Here is a 22,579-nt window from a genome sequence, read left to right as displayed (position 1 = left end):
AGTCCCAATGTTCAATTTCCCAGATTATTTCAAAGATGTCTTATTACAACTGGTTTTTCAGAAAGTAAGTAAGGTTCATGCCCTGCATTTGGTTGTTATATCTGTTTTCATCTAAAGCCATCTTTATTCCCTATTGGTTCTAATACCATTTATTTGCTGAAGAAAGTAAGTCATTTATCTGGTAGAATTTCCCCAAATTCTGGACTTGGCCAATCATTTCCTCATGGTGTTGTTAACTAGTTCTGCTATTGCCAGTATTCTCTGAAAACTGCTAAGTAAGCTTTAGAGCAACAACATCCACTGGAAATAAAAGGCAAGCCCCTGATGTAATTTTATATGTTCTAGCAGCCACATTAAAAAAGCTAAAAGAAATAGGTGAAATTATTTTTAATAATATATTTATTTAATGTGAAATAGCCAAAATGCTATCATTTCAAAATGTGATTAATACAAAAAATTATAAATGAGATATTTTATATTCTTTTTTATATTGCATCTTCAGAATTGGATGTGTATTGTATACTAAACGCACATCTCAATTCAGAACAGCTCCATTTCAAGTGTTCCGGGGATGTATGTGGATGCCATATTGGATAGGGCACATCTAGAGGCTTGTTTAGATTCAGTTTTAAATTTTTTATGTGAGCAGAACACTTTGTAGGTGTTGCTGTGGGTTTCCTATTTTAAAATTCCCTGTCAGCCTTTCACCAGATAGTTTTAGCATCCATTGATGATCATTTCTAAACCCATCATTCTACTAGAGGTTACAAAATTCATGATTTTCTAATTCTATTATTCCTTCTGCATTTATAAGGGAGAATTCTTACATAAGGATGACCTTTACCTTACCAGCTCTTTGGTTACTCTGAAATATATAGTTCATGCAGAAAAGGGAGGATATGTGCTTATTCTATCAATTTTCAGAGACATGAGTTGTTACTCAAACCTCTAATGGTGACCAATAAAGGGCTCTCTTTTTATCATTATGAACTCACAGTTTTCTATATTTGCTGCCTTTCAATACATTGCAGTCATTATTCTTTCTGATGCTAAAAATTTCCCATTGTTGGTCAGTAGGACTCTCCAGCTGGCTCCTGGGCCAGTTTTTGATAGTTTTCCTCTTTCTGGCACAATCCCAGAGGCTCATCTTGAACATTTCCTGCTCTAATCAGAAATCAGCTATTTCTCCAAGGAACCCTGGGTCCTTCCAGTGTTCCAGGCATCTTTAGAGGATTCCGCTTGGGATGATAACATAACCTAGAAGAACTGAATAAAATTGGTAATTAGAAGCACCAGATGACTGACGTAGGATGAATATTTTCTTCTTTTTAGATGGAGAAGGGTAGGAAGAGAGGAGAAAGGAAGATTTCAGAGGTCCTTGCACGGCCCTACCTGCCCTGCTCGGCCCTTTCTCTGAATCTCTACTCTCCATACCCTCTGCTCTTAGGACTAAAACTTTCTATTGCTCTTAAGTGCAGGTGAAGAGTCAGCCAACTCAGAACCCAGGGGCCCCACCTGACCTCCCTTTGCGAAGAGCCCAGAACCTTTGTCCAAAGTTGCATCACTTCCCACCCAGCCCTTCCTGAGCCAACTCCCTGATGTCTCCGGGAGAACACAGCCGGCCCCATCCCAATGACATCAGGGAAACTCTTATTTCCAGCAGTTTCTCCTTCAGCTGCAAAAATGTGCAGCGGTAGACGGGGTGTGGGCTTTTGAAGTCTCTGCAGGAAGCAGGGTTGTTTTCTCAGCACCACATCTGAGTGCATCTTCTGTGAGAGCTGCAGTTGCTCAGCTGGTGTGGAGCCCTCCCATCCCTCACCCTGTCCACCGCCACACCCGGATGGTCCGGGGAGGACAGACCCCACACCACGTGGTGGGTGTTAAGGAAGACAGAGGATGGGTGCGGAGGAACAAAAAATAACAGAGGCTGGTGAGAAGGATGCTTCATACTCCTCCTGGTCTTCCTGAGTGTTCTTTGTTTCTCCCACCACCTGTCAAAAAGGCAATAAATATCACTGCACTTAAACTTACATCAACCTAAGAGAGGCCCTCAAGGCTGGCCACACTCCACCCATGCGTTCGTGAATCTGGACTGGCCATTTCATGTTACATGTTACCACAGTTCCCTGGCACTGTTGGCCAGAAATGTTTATCGTCACAACTTCTTCACTGTGCCCCTTAATCCCAGAAGACAGGAAAAAAGAAGTCCCAGCCCAGTAACACTCAGACACCTGCTAATCCGGGCGCGGAGCTCAGAGGACAGTCACATGGGTTGTGGGCCTCCTGGGTGCTCTCCCAGGTGTTCTGTTTCCTCCTTCCAGCAGTCCTGTGGACAGATACTGTTACCCCCATTGTACAGTCAGAGAAGTTGAGGATCCCTAGAGGTTAAGTCATTGGCCCAAGATCACACAGTTGGCTCAGGTCAAGTGTCAGTGTCTCCAAGGGCAGGCTCTCTGTTCCCCTCTGCTCTCCATCTGTGTCTCCTTTCCAGACTCTGCAGGCAGCACTGGGGAGCCACTTCGTCAATGAATCCTCTTACTTGGGACTAGAAAACCTGTAACATATTTCCCTTTCCTTTTAAGAACAAGAAATTGGATAATTGTCATTGCTATTACAGTATTAAAACCACCATACCATGGCTTCTCTTTTAGGCCTAGAGAAATAGACACTCTGTGATATGGCTAATGTAAACAAGGCAAAATGCAGTAAGTCAGATTGAAGCTGGGTACCTGAGGGTTACCATAAATATTCAATAAGATTACCTTTGACTTTGTTGTGAAAAGAAGTTAATCTTGTCAATTTGCTGTTTTCTTGTTTAACCTGAGGGATAACTCAAGGGTCGTAAGGATTTATGAGCTTGCTTTACAGAAGAAAAAGAATGCCTTCAAGGATCACCAGATAACCAGCCCCCAGCTGACGCCCAGAAGTCAGATTGCCCAGGGGTTTATTGGGAATGAAAGAAACACCTTTACCCCTTTGTTTCTCTGAAATTCCTCCTGCCACACCCCTTAGCTCTATAAAACCCCCTGCTTTTTTTCTCTTATTAAGGCAGATTTGAGAGAACCTGTACTCCCACCTTCTGATCTTGGCCAATTCGAATAAACCTTTCTCCATCTCCAAGCATGATGTCTCAGTGTTTGGCTTACTGCCTGAGGGGCACATGAACTTGAAATTAAGATGTTCAGTATCAAGATCACATCCCTCCTCTGCTCAAGGATCCTCAAATATCTTCTCATCTCAGGATCTTAGTCAAGGTCCTTACAATGTCTTTCAAGGTCCTACACTATCTCCTCCCGGCCCTCATCTGCCTGACCCAGCTCCCATCACATCTAGGGACACCTTTCCCATCATGTTCTCTGTGAGTGCCACCTCCCGGGGGTGTGCAGGGCACAAACTGCTGCAACTCCCCCCTTGCTCAATCCACTCAGCCATGTCAGCCTCTGTGCTGTCCCCTGACCCCCAGCCACGCTCCCACCCCTGGGCCTTTGCACTTGCTGTTCTAGTGCTAGTGCATGGTGGAAGCCGGATTCAAACCCAGGCATTGGGTCCAGGGCCCATGCCCTTCACCATGTCACTGTGCTGCCTTTTCCCATTTAAAGGTTTTCACATGGGACCTCATCTTTCCCTTTTTCAGGAGAGATGCACAACACCACCAAATACTATCACCTTATTTTTCAAACCCCTAAATCATTTGTGGGTTCTCACATGAGGTACAAAGTCCTGGACATTAGGTAGAACTACTCCCGCTGCTTCTCCAGTAATCGAAGGAAGCTCTCAAATGTAGGATGCCTCCCAAGCACCTCCTAATGGGTTCAGGGTTGTGTTCCACTTTCTTATCTTAAGCCTGAGGGAGCTTAACCCTCCCGTTACTTGACACCTCTTTCAAAGGCTGTTGATTTTTCTTTAATCTTGAGAAGCCCTTGCGGGGACAGGCAGGTTTATCCTGCCATTAGCTTGGATCCATCTGCACATGGGTGATTGCCCCATTGAGACTCACACTGGAGTTCACACTGGCTGCCATTGGGTGAGGATACCTTCCCTCAACCAGGCACTTTGTGTTTATTATCTGATTTCATCTTTGCTCCCCTTTATACAGTGGCTCTTAATATGCCCCCTTTACAAATGAGGAACCTTGTCTAATGTCACTAAGATTTGTACCTAGACCTGATTCCAAAGCTCATATGTTTTCCAATTAGCTGCCCTGCCTTTCAAAAGTAGGTAATTTCTCCATCTCTCTCAACCCCCAATTTCTGGGTTTGTGACACATTAAATGCATAGAAATGCAAAGACACAGGGCAATTCTTCTATGTCTGGATGGGGTTCAGTCTCTGTTAGCCTTGGAAGACACCCCATAGGAGGCTGGAATCTGGGATCCAACCGAGTCCAGTGTTTATCAAAGTGTGCCACTGTTCAGGATTCCAGAGCATTTTGGGTGATATTCAACATTTTTTATTTTAATATGCTTTAGAAAAAAATACGACTAGCACACGAACCAGTTATTTAAGGTATTAATTAAGATGCAGCTATGCTTTAAAAATTCATTAAAAATAATAAGGAAATAATGGTACAACTGGTTCACAGATGTGGCGAAAATCAAGACTGTAAGTGACAAATCTGTGAAGTTTGTTTACTCCGATGTGTAATGAGCAGACAGTTCTCCTGTCCCCCTCACATCCCAGCCAGTATACTGACTTTTTAGTGAGTTAAAGATGATTGTAGAACAGTATTGGGTTCTCTAGATAGAATTGTCTATTGCTGGCTTTTATCACTATCCAAAAATGGGTCTGTGGTTTCCTTGTTTCCGGCACATTAAAAATAAAATAGAAAACAAAATAAAGAAATCTTTTCCCCTTCACGTAGACATCTCATGAGATTTACTGAAAAACTACCTTTCATGCTACGAGAGTTTATGGGAAACCATAATCCATCCCAAGAATAAACAGTAAATGGAATGACAATTTTCTAGGAAGTGCTATGTCTGACTGCGGTAGCAGCAGCGAGTTGAGAGAGGTTTTTTTTGGCAGCCGAGGAGGCTTGGAGAACTGTGAACTGTGATTAAGACAGCATTCATCCGTTTATCTCCGTGGGAGTGGGGGAGTGCCTTCTGTGAGGCATGAGGGTATCCGTCTTATCTGGGGATTTCCTTTGGCATTACAGAAAATGGTGTTGAAGTGCCTCCATTCCCCGGAAGGAGAGGTGAGAGGCCGGCCAGGGCGGTGACTCTGTGGGGTCCGGATTCTCACTCGTGATCATTCTCACTGATATTGGCTCAGAAACCCTGGTGAAGTAATTCATCTGTGGTTCGAAGGGCAGCTGGGTTTCTAAAGCCGAGCTCCTCAGCCGTGGAGAAATGCACTCCGTTTTGTCCCTTCCTAAGTAGAAGCCTTGATAAGAAAGCACAGTGGTTCACAGAATCTCTCAAAAACAAGGCTGCTCCGTGTGCAGAAATGCAGCACTATTGGCAACAGCAAAAAGTTGGAGACAACTACATTGTCCCTGAGTGGGAGCCTGGTTTAGTATGTTGTGGTATGTCTGGTATGCCGTAGGATGAAATACGATGAGACTATTTTCGAAAGATTACACTAGATCTGGGTGAATTGACAGTGGAAGGCATCCAATATGTTTAAGTGGAAAAGATAAGCCACAGAACTGTGTGTGGAGTGTGATCCACTTATCGTGTGTAACACATACCTATGTACGTCAATGCGTAGAGAAAGGTCTGGGAGAGAATTTGGCTGCAGAAGGGGTGGGGGAGGGCTGCTTGATGAACTCGGGGTGCGGGGTGGGAGATGGGTCCAATGACGCTGCCTCTCCTTTCACAATTTGCTGTTCTATGCCAGGAAGAGAGACATTTGACTTAATAGGAGAGGACGAGTAGGTAACTACGCTTGTTCTCAGGACCCACTTTGGGAAACTGGAACTTTGCGCCGTTTTCAGGGACTGGGACGAACCCACCCTTAGACACTGCCAGGGGGCCTCACCCACCGTCTATTGAGGTGGTCAGACTCACTGTGCCCTGAGGACCAGCCAGCCCAGGGCGGAACTGAAAAGGGTGGGCCTATTCCACCCTTGGGACTAGGACCACTTCCCCTCGCCTCTTCCACAGTGTTCAGGGTCCCCTGCCCTGCACCTGAATTCCCCGGGGCCACCCCTCTTCCCTGGGCATTTCCCTAAACTCAAGGGCTTCCCCTCCCTTTATCCTTTGGTCCTAACGAGCCATCCCTCAAATAACCAATCAACAAATTCCAGGCCTCTCTGCCAGGCAACATATTTGCATTTTAGCTGGGATTTTCTGGGAAAAACTCCTTACCCGGAACAAAGCCACCCATTCTTTCAAGATGCAGTTTGTGAGCACCCGCTCCAGCCCAGGTGCTAGGAATTGATGGTGAGCCTGCCCAGTGGAGGACGCCCGCAGAGTCGGAGTCTGGCAGAGGCGGGGCTGGAAGGGGGGACTTCAGACAAGAGGGCAGTGGGTGCAAAAGATGTTTTGGGAGAAATGAGCTTCATCAATGTGATCAAGGCAGATCCAGTAGGCACTGCCCTAGCATTTGTGGGAAAGTGTGTTCCTGGGAGCGATCAACTTAGGGATAAAAGAGCTGGGTTCAAATCTTGTCTCCACCGCCTACCCACTGGTGACCTTGGCAAATCAAGTCACATCAACACATGATTTCCTGATTCATAAAATCGGGATAAAAACAGGGCCTGCATCCTAACCCATGGGATTCTAGTCACACTTACTGAGATGTGTTGTAATTTACTTTCCACATCACAACGTCCCAGATGAATGTTGTTAGGATGTCTACTAGCTCTTCCAGGAGGCGCACTGTGGCCTTGTGGCTGGTGTCCCCTCTGCCTTAGGGGGCCAGCCCTGTGACACAGCAGGTTGGCACAGTGGTCAAGTGCCAACCAACAGTGGTCAGGTGCACAGACTCAGAGGCCAGGAGTCTGGGTTCAACTCTGTGACCTTGGGCAGGTGACTCAACCGCTCAGGACCCCAGTTTTCTCATTTTAAAATGGAAACAGTACGGCAACTCACTACACAGGCCTATTAAGAGGATTAAATCCATGTAATAGCAACATAGGCGGTAAGCTCCTTGACATTGGTCTTGGCGATGAGTTTTTTGGATTTGACACCAAAAGCAAAGGCCACAAAAGCAAAAATAAATGAGTGGGACTACATCAAACTAAAAAACTTCTGCACAGCAAAAGAAACCATCAAAAAAATGAAAAGGCAACCTACTGAATGGGAGAAAATATTTGCAAACCATATATCTGATAAGGGGTTAATATCCAAAATATATGAGGAACTCATATAACTCAACAGCAAAAAAATAAACAATCCAATTTTAAAAATGGGCAGAGGATCTGAACAGACATTTTTCCAAAGAAGACTTACCGATGGCCAACAGGTACATGAAAAGGTGCTCACTATCACTAATCATCAGGGAAATGCAAATCAAAACCACAATGAGATATCAGCTCACACTTGTTAGAATAGCTACCATCAAAAAGACAAAAAATAACAAGTGTGGGCGAGGATGTGGGGAAAAGGGAACCCTTGTGCACTGTTGGTGGAAATTGTAAATTGGTGCAGCCACTATGGAAAATGGTATGGAGGTTCCTTAAAAAACTAAAAATCGAACTACTGTATGATCCAGCAATTCTACTTCTGGGTATTTATCTGAAGGAAACAGAAACACTAACTTAAAAACATATCTGCACCCCCATGTTCATAGCAGCATTATTCACAATAGCCAAGACATGGAAACAACCTAAGTGTCTATATATATATATATATATATATATATATATAATGGAATATTATTTAGCCATAAAAAAGAAAGAAATCCTGCCATTTGTGACAACATGGATGGACCTTGAGGTCATTATGCTAAGAGAAATAAGTCAGAAGGAGAAAGACAAATGCCATATGACTTCACTTATATATGAAATCTAAAAAAAAAAAGGCAAGCTCATAGATACAGAGGACAGATTGGTGTTACCAGAGGTAGAGGGTAGGGGGTGTGGGTGAAATGGGTAGAGGGAGTCAAAAGGTAGAAACTTTCAGTTACAAAATAAGTCCTGGAGATATAATGTACAGCACGGCGAGTATGGTTGATAATACTGTATTGTACATTTGAAAGTTGCTAAGACAGTGAATTTTAAAAGTTCTCATCAGGGGTTGGCCCGGTGGTGTCGTGGTTAAGTTTGCGTAGTCCGCTTCAGCAGCCCGGGGTTTGCAAGTTCAGATCTCGGGCATGGATCTGTGCACTGCTTATCAAGCCACGCTGTGGCAGCATCCCACATAAAAAGTGGAGGAAGATGGGCACAGACGTTAGCTCAGAGCCAATCTTCCCCAGCAAAAAGAGGAGAATTGGCAACAGATGTTAGCTCAGGGCTAATGTTCCTCACCAGAAAAAAAGAGAAAGTTCTCATCACAAGGAAAAAAATTTGTGACTATGTGTGTTGATGGACGTTAACTAGACTTATTGTGGTGATCATTTTGCCATATATACAAATATCAAATCATTGTGTTGTACAGCAGAAGCTAATATAATGTTATATATCAACTGTATCTCAATTTTTAAAAAAAATCCCTGTAAAAGCAGATGAACAGTGCCTGACTCAGGTTGGTTCAGTGTGAGCTATTGGCAGGGACCACTGAGCAAGGGTTATGCACTTGACGATGACTAAAGGTGGCTGGGGGGTGCGCTCAGCACCCTGGTTATGAAAGAATTCTCCTTCATTTCCTAGCAGAAGGAGCCATGTAGGAGCCATGCATGACTGGTAGTCCTTATCTCTCTGACTATAGCATTAGTCACAGACAAAAATGTGTCAAATCCCAGGATGCGAGGCTTTACATTTTTTTCTGAAACAAGAACGGGGTCTAAATAATAAAACTATGCGAGGCTTTACACTTTTCTCTGAAACAAGAACGGGGTCTAAATAATAAAACTAACAGTAGGCTATTTAAAAAGAGCAGAGCTAGGGATTTCTACAATCAGTTTTGAAGATAAACAGAAACCAGTGGAAGACAGCTATTCTAAAATGAATCAAATTTATGAAGCTGTTGAATTCGGAGAAACCGAATGTCTTCCTGCTGATCTGGGGGGTTCCAGGAATACCAGGGGCTTCCGGTGTCACTCGAGCAGCATTGACCTCACACCCAGTCCTGCTGGTCCTGGACACAGATGGGAGATACAGGGAGGCAAGACATTGCATTATCTATCTTCCAGCATCAGCAATGAGGCCTGTGCCAAGTTGGTGAGCAGTATAGCAATCAAGCCTTTGGGATTTCACAGAAAGTCTTGAGTTTTGAGGCCTGGGATGAGTAGGGAAGGATTCAAGGGGGAATGGGCTCTGAGTCAGATAGTATGATGAGAAGGGGCTTCCTCCCAGGGAAGATCTTTGGTACCAAAAAAGGATCCATTTTAAGCCTCTTTAAATTTGATATGAGATGGACTGGAAAGGAAAGAATAGGGGAATTGGGGGAATTAGTACGGCAGAGAATCAGCGAGCTAGAGTCTCTTAGACACAGTAAAGCCAGAATCTGTCCACTGGCATCAGCTTCCTGGGAAGCTGGAGACCTCAGGCCTCAGACCACCATGTCTGTAGCTAAAGATACAAATTCAGACAAAGGGATACAGGTTTAAATGTACCTTCTGGACCAGGCCTCAGTTCATTTTCCAAAAATAATTTATCAGATGTTCCAACCCCATAATATGTCCTATAAACTTGGAGACAGTTCAAAACCTTAAACAAAACTCCTGTGTGGGTATTTGTGTGACCCACAGGAGAGCATTATATATAGACTTGTGACACAGCCTTGTGCAGTTCAACCTTTGCTGCTTTTCTTTGTTTTTCAGTCAGAAACTAAGCGAGGATGTGCATTTCTAGCCCCCAAAGAGAAATTCCATCTAATAGCAAAATGTCGGGGCATTTGCAGTTGTGGTATGGCCGTGACTCTGGGAGGGGGAACCCAGTTCCAACACAGTGGTGCCACCAGTAGCTCCCTGTTCAAGACAGGCCTGAAGCTCAATCAGCGAGTGATTGAACTGTCCGCGGTCATTGATGGGAACAAACGCACCAACTGGGGGAGCACTGCTTCCCGAATCAGTCATTCACCATGAAGCCTGTGGGTTGAATACCTCCCTCCTCCAAAAAAGATACGTCTACCTGGGACTCGTGAACCTGACCTTATTTGGAAATAGTGTCTTTGCAGATATAATTAAATTAAGGATCTTGAGATGCAATCATCCTGGATTAGGTTAGACCCTAAATCCAATGACTATTGTCCTGATAAGAAAGGACAGAGCCATGTGAAGTCAGTGGCAGAGGTTGGAGTGACACATCTATGAGCCAAAGAAAACCAAGGATCACTGGCAGCCACCAGAAGCTAGAAGATGCAAAGAAGTCTTCTCCCCTACAGCCTTCAGTGGAGCGCAGCCTGCCAATACCTTGATTTTGGACTTCTGGCCTCCAGACCTCTGGAGGAGGTACTGAAGAATGAAGAATACATTTCAACTGCTTTAAACCATCCAGTTTGTGGTGATATTACCAGCAGCCTCAGGAAACTAATACAAAGCCCTCGAATTTTCTTAAATGGCGGCTAACAGAAGATGTTATTTCAAAAGGGGTTCTTTTTTTTTCAAGGAAGCCGCCCTCCCGCCATTAAAATTGGCCAAGTACCATCTTCAAGGTCAGAGAGCACAGGGCTGAGGAGGGACACAGAGTAGAAAGAGGCTGACACTGGAGTCGGAGCCCCAGAGCTACTCCTGAGATCAGCCCCTGGAGAAGTCAAGTCACCTCTCTCCCTCATCTGTCAAATGGGAATATTGTGGAGAAGAGCAAACTAGATAAATCATGGGAACACACCATGTCAACCTAAAGGGTTGGCTGCCCCCTCTACCATCTTTCTGATCTCGAGAGCCCCTCTAGAAAGAGCCCCTGGTTGAAGTTGTAGATCCAATGGCTATAGAGTTAGTGCAGAAGACAGTGTGAGCTCTGCGGTTGGACTGCCTGGCTCCAGGTCTTACAGCTTTGGGATGCTGGGCAAGCTCCTTCCCCAAGCCTCAGCTCCTTATCCATACAGCAAAAATAACAATAAAAATATCCAGCCAATAGCATTGATCATAGGCCGCACGTAAGGATGGAGGAACGTAATACAGGGAAGATAGTTAATTAGCATAATGCTTGGCCCATAGTAAGCTCTTGAAAAAGTTGCCTGTCATCATCAGTACCATTACTCAGCTCTGATGATGGAGGCTCCACGCATGTGGCTATGAAGCCATCACCTCAACCTCAGGCCTCCCGGGTCCCCCTGCTTTCCCTTCACCTCATCCACCACAACCTGCCTGATCTGAATGCAAATGTCATCACCCGGATGAGGTAAAAGTAATAACCCAACCAACAACAATTGGGATGTAGAGCTGGGGACGAGGGGGTGCAGGAGGCAGAGGAAGTGCACGCACTTTGCCGTCACTCATCACAGGTTTTCACTTGCTACAGGCAAATCAGAAACGTGATCAACAAATGATAAGGAGTTAATTTTTGTGTATGGTGTAAGGTAAGGGTCTACTTTCAGTTTTTTGCATGTGGCTATCCAGTTTTCCCAACACCATTTGTTGAAGAGACTTTCTTTTCTCCATTGTATGTTCTTGGCTCCTTTGTCAAAGATTAGCTGTCCATAGATGTGTGGGTTTATTTCTGGGCTTTCGATTCTATTCCATTGATCTGTGTCTCTGTTTTTGTGCCAGTACCATGCTGTTTTGGTTACTATAGCTTTGTAGTATATTTTGAAATCAGGGGGTGTGATACTTCTAGCTTTGTTCTTTTTTCTCAGGATTCCTTTAGCTGTTCGGGGTCTTTTGTTGTTCCATATAAATTTTAGGATTCTTTGTTCTATTTCTGTGAAAAATGTTATTGGAACTTTGATAGGGATTGCACTGAATCTATAGATGGCTTTAGGAAGTATGGACATCTTAACTATGTTAACTCTTCCAATCCAAGAGCACGGAATATCTTTTCATTTCTTTGTGTCTTCTTCAATTTCTTTCAGAAATGTTTTATAGTTTTCGGTGTACAGATCTTTCACCTCTTTGGTTAAGTTTATTCCTAGGCATTTCATTCTTTTTGTTGCAATTGTAAATGGGATGGTATTCTTAATTTCTCTTTCTGCTACTTCGTTGTTAGTGTACAGAAATGCAACTGATTTTTGTATGTTGATTTTGTATCCTGCAACTTTACCATATTCTTTTATTACTTCTAAAAGTTTTCTGGTGGATTCTTTAGGGTTTTCTATATATAAAATCATGTCATCTGCAAATAGTGACAGTTTCACTTCTTCCTTTCCAATTTCGATCCCTTTTCTTTCTTTCTCTTGCCTGATTGCTCTGGCTAGGACTTCCAGTACTAGCCACTATGGAAAACAGTATGGAGATTCCTCAAAAAATCAAGGATAGAACTACCATATGATCCAGCTATTCCACTGTTGGGTATTTATCCAAAGAACTTGAAAACACCTATTTGTAAAGGTACATGCACCTCTGTGTTCATTGCAGCGTTATTCACAATAGCCAAGACTTGGAAGCAACCTAAATGCCCATCAAGGGACGAATGGATAAAGAAGATGTGGTATATATACACAACGGAATACTACTCAGCCATAAGAAACGATGAAATCAAGCCATTTGTGACAACATGGATGGACATTGAGGGTATAATGCAAAGTGAAATAAGTCAGAGGGAGAAGGTCAAATACCGTATGATTTCCTTCACTAAGTAGTAGATAATAACAACAATAAACAAACACATAGGGACAGAGATTGGATTGGTGGTTACCAGAGGGGAAGGGGGGAGGGAGGAGGGTGAAAGAGATAATTTGGTACATGTGTATGGTGATGGGTTGTAATTAGTATTTTGGTGGTGAACATGATGTAATCTATGCAGAAATGGATGTGTAATGATGTACACCTGAAATTTTTACAATGTTATAAACCAATGTTACTGCAATAAACAAAAAATTAAAAAAAAAACAAAAAAACAAATGATAAGGAGTCCAACATCTTCATTGTTTTCACTAGTGAAGAGGAATTTTTTCAGAGTTAACATTTTTGTTCTGAAGAATCACTTATCTAAAGTTGGGCAATACCTTCAATCACTTTTTCTTCTGTTAAATTTAAGAAAAATTGAATTTCTAATTTAAAACGCCCATGTATGGAATAATCTCATTTTTGTAAAGTTTATCTCTCTGACTGAGCACTTTTCTTCCACTGGTTCTATAAGTCTATACACGTACAAAGGTATCCTAGATGGTGTTCAGCAAACGTTGACAATGGTATGTTATGATGTGATTTTCTTTTGTACTTTTCTGTGTTCTTTGAGCATGTATTTAAAAAATGTACTATTTTCACAAACAGTTATTTTTAAAAGCTTATCTGTTGGTACCTAGAATAGGCAAATTCATAAAGACAGAAAGTAGACTAGAGTTTACCAGGGGTTGGGGATAGTGGGGAATGGGGAGTTATTGTTTAAAGGGTACAGAGTTTCTGTTTGGGAAGATGAAAAGTTCTGGAAATGGATAGTGGTGATGGTTGCACAGTGTTGTGAATGTATTTAATGCTACTGAATTGTACACCTGAAAATGGTTAAAATGGTAAGTGTTATATGATATATATGTATTTATTTTACCACAATAAAAAGAAAAGCTTATCTCTTGTGTTTCTCATCCCTCGGACACTGTGACAATAAATGCCTAGGTAGCCAATATGGCAGAAGAGCCTGGCCAATGGGCTCGCTTCTCCGGTTCAGTATTTGCATAAATGAAGCCTTAATGCTTTAACCCGGAGAAGAGACTAAAGTGGGGATTTCAGGATCTTAGGCAGGGCCCAGGGAAGAAAAACCTGCTAGATAGCTTTGAGTGGAGGAGAGCAGTAGAGTTGAAGACAATCTTTCCTGTTGCCCTTGAAAGCCCAGCAAGTAGGTGGGGGATTTCTTTTCCTTTTCCTTTGCAAAACTGGCCAAGAAGTTCTGAGCCTCGGAGCTGCTCTTGGATCCCTTTGCTCTGTATACTCCCATTCAGCTAAGAGTCCTGTGTTTGGCCCGGTGATCCAATAACCAATTCCAAGTTTACATCTGTTTGTCTGGCCTGGAACCTGTTATCTTCCAAGGAAGTGCAATACTGTACTATTTGCTCTCTCTCTGAGGAAGAGGGATGGATCAGCAAATCGTGGGCTGGAGACAGGAACTGAGGGCCCGCCTCCGGCCTGTCAATTCCAAGCCTCTCAGAACCTCTGCTGTACATTGCTGCCATAGCGACTGCTGGGGAAAACACCTGGCTGAGAGGGAGCCTGGCAAAGCCCACTGCAGCAACAGTGAGGGATGAAGAGGGTATTTCCGGCACAGTCAGCGAGCAATTAGAGACCAAGAGGCCAGATCTGAGCCAGCTAGCCCCAACAGTCTGGAAGTGTTTGACCCAGAGTCTAAACCACAGAGGCTGAAAATACAATTAAAAAAATCAATATAATTGTTTTGTAAGTGCTAAACACCAAAGGACTCTTTGTAAGTTCCTGTCTCATTCTTTATCCTGGGGCATGATGACCAATGAGAACGCTGACCCCCATTCCTGGACCTTCATGGGGTTTATAATTATAGCAGATCCGCTGAGAGCTCGCAAACACCCCGGCCCAGCCAGGCGGAGACCAGCTGTTTGCACAGAGACCTCGAGGAGAGCTGGGCCTGCAGACAGTAAAACATGTTCTCATATTAGCGTCTTGCTCATGAGCACTGCTCCACTACACTGTTAACATAAGTCACAGGAGGCAAAGTGGCTTCCCTGGGTGTGTTTCTCCTCTCCACTCCCTTTTTTTGAAAAAAACACGGAGTTTTAAGTTTCACGTTCTGTGATCTAACTTCCCATTTCCCACTCACAAACAAATGACATCTGGCCACTCTCAACAATAAACTTGGAAAGATGAGACATTTCCTGTTAGTTCTCCATGTAACCCCTGCTGAAACTTTCAAATTCCTGAAAGAATTGCCTGAAAAATAAATGGATCATTAAAAAGTGAGGAAAAGGAGGGGGCAGGGGAACCTACTACAAGGGCCCTTTGACAGTTAATGCTGGTAAGTTTTTACTAGTATTGCGACATTTTTTTTACCATGTTTTAGCACTGAAAGATCAAAACAGATTTGTTATTCTGCACAACCACTTTGCGGAAATAGTAATTGGAAAAACCTTCCATCAGGCTGCTGGATCCAACATCCCAGCTAATTGCCCAATTCCTTTAAGTGGCAGCAGAAAATATTAAAGTACTCATCTGGTTTTTAGCACCCTGCTTATCTATCCACTTAATTCCTAAGACATTGCATATGGCCTCACAACCTCAACAGTTACACAACACTTTTCGCTGCTTTCAAATCTACATTTCCAAACCTAACCCTTCTTCTTCATCTTCAGCTGCCAGTTGAGCATTTCTTCTTGGAGGCCCTGCCTTTATCTCGTATTCAGCGTGCCTAAGACTGCTTACTGCTCACCAGCCTCCCAAAGCCAGCTCCCTTTGCCACGATTCCTCTTTCTCTGGCTGATTTCGGCTGTCTCCAAGACCCGGGCTCAAGCCATGGCGTCACCATAGAGGGCCTGGGCTCTTCCCCTACTCGGCCCACCGAGACACCGATCCACACTACACATCACACGCGCCCCGTGTTCCCCTTCCCACAATCGCCAACCTTCTCTGGGCGCATGCTTGACAAGTCCAATGATTTCCTAATAGGTATTCCTCTGCCACTTCCTGTCTCCACCCATCCAGGAGACACCGACAGCCGGTCCTTCTAATATGCCACTCTAATCCATCATTTTCCTGCTCAAAATCTTTCAACATATACCCAACACTTACACGGAGCGTGTGCTTCACGGGCGTATCAGCGGGACAGTCGCACCAGGCCCTGTGCTCAGGAAGTCTCTGCACTTGGTTTAATGCTCTGCTGCACTGTCTTGAAACTCTTAAGAATTTTTGAACAAGGAACCCTGAATTCTCATTTTGCATTGGGTCCTCTTCCATGCTAAGTCCAGACTCCTTAACTTGGCCTTAAGAACTGTCACAATTTGGTTGGCCCCTCTCTAGTCTAGTGATTAGATCTTGACATCAACCCGCCACTCCAGCGGTTCATGTTGATGGTCTATTGTAACTGGAACATGCCACGCTCGTTCCTGCTTCCACTTCTTTGTTCATCGAATTCCTCTCTCCAGCCACACCTTCCCTACTCTCCTCCCCCACTCATTTCAATCCTACTCATATTTCAATGATCCCCCACCCCCAATCTCTCCCTATTCTCTACTCTATTCGTCTGATAATCTTGGTCAGCTTCAGTTGGCTCTTACATGCTTATTTTTCTTACTCTCTCCTTTTACTCCTTGAGCCTTGTCCTTCCAACTAGTAAATATTTGGGTTAGGGGAACATGTCGTATGTGTCAGTGCCATCCCTACAATGCCCTACAGGGTACATGGGTGAAAAATCAATTGATGAGCTATTTTTCTCCCGTCTCTAGCCAGGGTGTTAGAATGTCTCTGCTTTATAAACGGGTAACAGATGCAAAGTGGGTTAAAATTTACTCAAACAAAGTGTTGAAAACTGGAAATATTCATTGAGTACCTCTATATATTAATTTGATAAATATTTATTGAATGCCTGCTTTGTGCCAGGCACCGGTCTGCTCTAAGCAGTAGAGAGGCAGCTGCTAGAGTGGTGCTAGCTATTTGGGTGTCACATACAACCCCAGGGATGTCGCTGCCAGGCCCACAGAGGCAGGCTGCCCACCACTCTGTGCTGCCCTCAGGTTCGTGGGGAACATTCTTCAACTCCCAGGTGAGGCCATCACAGCCGTGTCTGCTCTGGGGTCTTGGTACCCAACTCCTCTTGGGCTCAGCCAGAGGCCGGCTCTCAGCTCTCATCTCTCTCAGGTTCCTCAAACATACTGGGGTTTCTGCTGCCAGCTCTCTACCTGGGACGTGGCTTATGGGAATGATGAGCGAGGAAGAGCAGGGGACACATTCTTACTCTCGTTGTTTCCTCACTTATTCTCCACTAACTCGAAAAATCTAATTCATAAGGAATTTGTCCAAATCAACGGTTTCTGCTCTGAGTTCCCTCGAAAACCCTGTCTTTCCAATTATTCATTTCCTGAAACAACGAACACCCCTCTGTGGCTGCCTATTTGGGGTGGAGCAAGCGTTATGGGGTAGAAGGAAATATTGCGGAGCGCATAGGTTAATATCTTAAAATTATGTAACATCTCACACTCCTCCATGTAACAAACATTGATAGAGCACCCCTTTCACAAGACAGGCACTGTGCTGGGTGCTGGACCAACCACATACATAGCAATGGTGACGGCCCCTGCCCTGTGGGGCCTACAGCATGGTACAGAGCTTCCAGTCTAGGGGGAAGGAATACAGACCCCCTCCCGCACTAAGGAAACTCTTAGTCAGCTCTTCTGAAAACTGTTGTCCCAAAGGGAAATGACTTCTTAGACAAGAGCAAGAGGAACTACTAGACTTTCTCCTGTAAATACAGATAAAAAGAACAGACTCCTGGTGGAAACAAAAGCCCGATGTGGGCCACACACTTACGAACATACGCACACACAAATATGTATTCAATAAAATACTATGATTTCTTTGAGCAGTGACATTCTTCTTCCTTAAAATCTCCTCCATTAGAGTTCATTCCGCTTCAAGATTTGGAAAAGAATGTGGGCACCCTTCCCTCCCTTATGCCCTTTCTGGAAGTAAACGGATGGAGGACAGGGGTTCCTGGTGACCTCTCACAGGCAGGTGTGTTTCTGCCCCCTAGGTTTCCAGTGCTGTGGGCAGCTGGGGAGGCAGCTGGTTGTCCACCTGAGAGGAAGAAAAGTTGAGCCAGAATGGAGAGCGGGAGGCAGGCTCTGCAGCGCTGGAGTCCACCCTTGGGGTGTCAGGCAGGAAGCTGCTCGCGTGGTGAGTGGAAACAGTGCTTAATTCCTTCCTCAGATGGTGTTGAGGAAAACACTGCCCAGAAAGATCCTCACAGAGAGCTGGAGGAGACGCACCAACACGAGGAGGCCAGCTACATTCTGAGAAGAGCGGAAAAGAGAATTGTGAAACTCCCCAGCGACCCAGTACAGAAAGAGGGACTGGCTTTTCTAACGCCACAGGATCGCATCCGGAAAATAGTAATTTTTTATTCAGATTTATTTATGATCACAAAGGAAAGGCATGTTGATTTCTGGTTGTCTGGTGAAGTGTTTCTGATGATGGGATTTTTTAAGAAAGATAACGTGTCATTTATTAAGCTACGCATGGGAAAATAAATATGTTTTCATGTTCATTTCAGAAGGACTGCATTTTTCTCACGAAGTTCTTACCAAACCAAAATCAGAATCCAGCCACAAGGGAAGACAAAGGCATTTTTACATGCGTCGGTATTTGTTGAATACCCATGAGGTTCTCGGCATTGCTGGCCGCTGAGGATAAAGGCAGGTAAGACAGTCTAGGTCGTCAAGGAACTTGTAGCCCCTGGGGGGAGGAAGATAAAGACTCAGATTGAGCGTGAGGAAGGAGGAAGACAGGGCTGAATTCCTGGAATAGCTGGCATAATTTGACCTGCTCAGACTCTCCAACAGCTCCCATCTTGTTCTGAGTAAAAGCCAAGTCTCTCAATGGCCTCCAGGGCCCTACGCCATCTGCCCTGGCCCCTTTCCTCTCGGCCTCATTCTCTCCTCTCTCACTGCTCCCTCCCTCCACACCAACCATACAGCCTTCTCACCAGACCAACAGCCTAGGGGCTGTCAGCTTGCTGTTCACTGTTTCCTGGATCACAAAACTACGAAAAGCATAGGCGGACCCTCCAGGGACCCCACATTGAGAACTGCTGCATAAGAATTCCATGCGAGCCTTGTTAATATCCAGCTCCCCAGCCCATCCCCCAGAGACGCTATTTTAGTGATTCTGGAGAGGAGCCTGGAACTCTGCATTTTAAAAAGCAGCCTGGGGCCAGCCCCGTGGTGTAGTGGTTAAATGCCCGGGCTCTGCTGCTGGCAGCCCGGGTTTGGGTCCTAGGCGTGCACCCATGCACTGCTTGTCAGGCCATGCTGTGGCGGCGTCCCACGGATGTTAGCCCAGGGCCAATCTTCCTCAGCAAAACAGAGGAGGATTGACATGGATGTTAGCTCAGAGCTAATCTTCCAAACAAACAAACAAAAAATAAAATAAAATAAAATAAAAACCAGCCCAAGTGATTCTAATAATGTGGCACAAGGCCATCCTTTGCAAACATAACAGGAAGCTATTGAAAGGTTTCAAACTGGGAGTGACAAGATTACATTAGGCCTGCAGGGAGGTCTGGGGGCCACCGTTCTAACCTCCAAAAGATCATGTGGGTCCAAATTAGGTGCCAGCTAACTACGTCCTGTGGGTGAAATCCGGCTCTCCACCTGTTTTTATAAATAAAGTTTTATCAGAACACAGCCACACCCATTCTTTTATGTAATTGTCTATGGCTGCTTTTGTGCTAGAATTGCAGGGTTGAGTAGTTGTGGCAGAGACTGTGTGGCTGGCAAAGCAAAAAGTATTTACTCTCTGACCCTTTTCAGAAAAAGCTTCCAACCCCTGGTCTAAACCAAGGACAGGAAAGCAGAGAGAAAAAGTGATCAGTATTTAGAGACAAGATCAGATGAGTGGATGGGTGAGGTGGGGGGAGGGAGAGAGGAGCTGAGCCCCTAAGGATGAGCCCTGGGTCTCCAGCTCAGACCACTGGGTGAAGGTGTACCATCAAATGAGATACACGTTGCTGGGAGAAGCCCAGAGTTTGCTCGAGGATGGTAACTATGTTTGGAACATGTATTCCATATATTCTCCAGGCTTAACATACAGTTTCATTGAGATTTTCTGTAGTTTCTCCCCATCAGGTGGTATTTTCCTCTCATAAATGAGACCAACAGCTTTATCAGAGGAACCCCAGGCCCTAATATAAAATTCATTACCTCATGTATCCTCATCACCCAATGAAAAGGTACAATTATTTCCATTTACAAATCAGAAAAATGAGGCTTACAAGCTAAATAACGCGCCCAAGGGCAGATCTGATTCCAGAGTTCTTAACATTGTCCTCTGCAAACTTGAAGATCTACTGCATACTTTGCAAGGTTTACGAAAGTGGTTTTTAAAAGACCACTCCCGATGACAGTAATGGAGGAGTCCGTTGTTTGTGTGTTTCCACCCAGAGCTCGTCTTACCTTTGCTTCCCGTTTCTAAGTCAGTTTCTGATCTGTAACAAAACATTACACTTAATCCCTTCTACAGTAACTGAATATTTTTGTTACCAGTTGTTGTGGAGCCTGGCCAAGGCTTTTGATAAACTAAATAAAATAGATGACATCCATTGGTAATTTGTTCACACTGACTGATGCCTTCAGACCTGCAGTTGGGGACCCAAGGTGACATCCGTGGTGCCCCCCGTAGCCTGAGGGAGGAGACTGAGTGCCCCCAAGCTGAGGATGGCCCCACTGACTTCTAGTACAAACACCATTTTTGTCACATGGAAGCCTGAGTTTATTTCACAGCCAAGAGGAAGGAAAATGAAATCTTTACTCACTCTATTTCTTCTCCCTCTCAGCTAAAGAACACTGCAAAGCTGCTACCAGGCAATCAAAAAGGAAGAGAATTGGGTTTATTTACTGTTGACTTCAAGAAAGACAATACAATAATCTCTTGCTAACCTGGACTACTGTCCTACAAAAGATTGAGATTGAAAAAGAAGGAGAGGACAGCAACAAGAAAAACAGTAAAGTGATATCAATTTGTTTTTGGCAAGGAAGATTGGCCCTGAGCTAACATCTGTTGCCAATCTTCCTCTTTTTGCTTGAGGAAGATTGTTGCTGAGTTAACATCCAGGCCAATCTTCCTCTATTTTGTATGTGGGACGCCACCACAGCACGGCTTGACGTGTGGCGTGTAGGTCCACGCCTGGGATCCAAACCCATGAACCCTAGGGCGCAGAAGCAGAGTGCTCGAACTTAACCACTATGCCACCAGGTCAGCCCCTAAAAATTTTTTAAAAACACACAGTAAATGACAGTTCTAGAAGATATGCAATCCCAAATTTGTTATTGTTAAGGACCTGTCCGGTACATAGCTCTTCCCTTATCTTGCCCCTCCCTGGCTTCTCATTGCAAGTAAAATAAAATCCAAACTCCGTACTGTGGCCTACAATCCCCTAATCACCTCCATTCTGGCGTCTGTGGGATCCTCAAGGCCACGATCCTTTCCACCTCAAAGCCTTTGACCCTCAGACTTCTCTGCTACTCATCCTCCAGCAGTTGGCCCCAATTTGACTCAAAGAGGCTGCCCGGGGCACCAGTCGCTCTCCCAGCGTCTTTGGTTTACTTCCTTAGTGGCATTATGAGATCAGCAGTGTTCTTGTTTATGTATTTGTTTAGTTGTCTGTCTTTTGTCTGCCCCACAAGAATGTAAATTCCATAAAGTTAGAGGCTGTGTTTGCTTTTTCAGTGAGACATCTTGAATGCACAGAATAATGCTGGGCGTATAGTACACGCTCAAAAACTATTATTTGAATGAATGACTTGGCTTTTTTTCCTCCACTTTTTTTTAATGTTATATAGTCTCTGCATCTTTAAAGGTTTTGGAACCAGCCCTTTCTAGCTTGAAATTTTACATCTTTGCAGTTATATTTTACTTCATCTCATTTTCAAAGTCTTTAGAAATGGCTATGTGATGTTCCCCAAATTAATCTTTAAGTTTAAAGTAACTTTAATTAAAATCCTAAAATGATTTTTCATAATACTTGACAAACTGATTGTAAAATTCACACAGAAGAGTAAATGTTTGAGAATCACTAAGGCAATTTGAAAAAGTCTTAAAGGGAAGAAGAGTAGATAAAATTTGCTCCATGAGAGCTCAAGACATATTACAAAGCCAAGGTAATTAAAACAGCATGGTATTGATACAGGAACAAATAAATAAGAGATCAGTAGCATATGAATCTACTGTATATGGTAGGGGTGGTGGTAGGGTGTATGGTATATGGTAGGGGTGATGTTACAGTCAGTGGCGGAAGGGTGGATTATTCAATAAATGGAGTTGGGACAATTGGCTACCCATGTGAAAGAAAGTAAAATCACCATCTCCCATCAGACACATCCACCTTCCCACCGCCTCCCCTGCAAAATTCCAGATGATTTTAAGACCTAAATGTAAAACATAAAACTTTAAAATTATTAGAAGAAAATGTAGAAATTATCTTTATGACTTTAGGTAAGAGATGATTTACTTATTGCTAGATGATAAAAGCAATTTTCAGATCAGGCCCCGAAATACAAACTATAGAGCAAAAACTGATAAACTTCAGTACATCAAAATAAAAGATTTCCTACTCAAAAGACAGCATAAACAGTGTTAAAATATTAGCAACACAGTGAGAAAAAATTTGCAACATATGTAGCAAACAAAGGATTGGCAAAAAAGAATATAAAGAAAGCTTATAAATCAATAGGAGATAAATAATGCAATTTCAAAATGGTCAAAGA

At 43.9% G+C, this 22,579-nt stretch overlaps 1 long non-coding RNA gene across 1 annotated transcript; it reads right to left on the bottom strand.

Moving 5' to 3' along the window:
• Nucleotides 1-394: 394 nt before the first annotated feature.
• LOC147913026 (uncharacterized) lies at nucleotides 395-16,180 on the bottom strand. Its single transcript, XR_015549276.1, has 3 exons — nucleotides 15,894-16,180; nucleotides 2,232-2,326; nucleotides 395-1,991 (listed from the first exon to the last, which is right to left on the bottom strand). It is a non-coding gene; the product is annotated as an uncharacterized LOC147913026 (long non-coding RNA).
• Between the last annotated feature and the right edge of the window lie 6,399 nt (nucleotides 16,181-22,579).

The sequence above is a fragment of the Ceratotherium simum genome, chromosome 31 (assembly GCF_057802395.1).
Source record: "Ceratotherium simum simum isolate JZ-2026a chromosome 31, ASM5780239v1, whole genome shotgun sequence".
NCBI classification, from domain to species: Eukaryota; Metazoa; Chordata; class Mammalia; order Perissodactyla; family Rhinocerotidae; genus Ceratotherium; species Ceratotherium simum.
The sequence above is the reverse complement of the archived record's forward strand: the minus strand, read 5'-3'. Positions and strand labels throughout refer to the sequence as shown.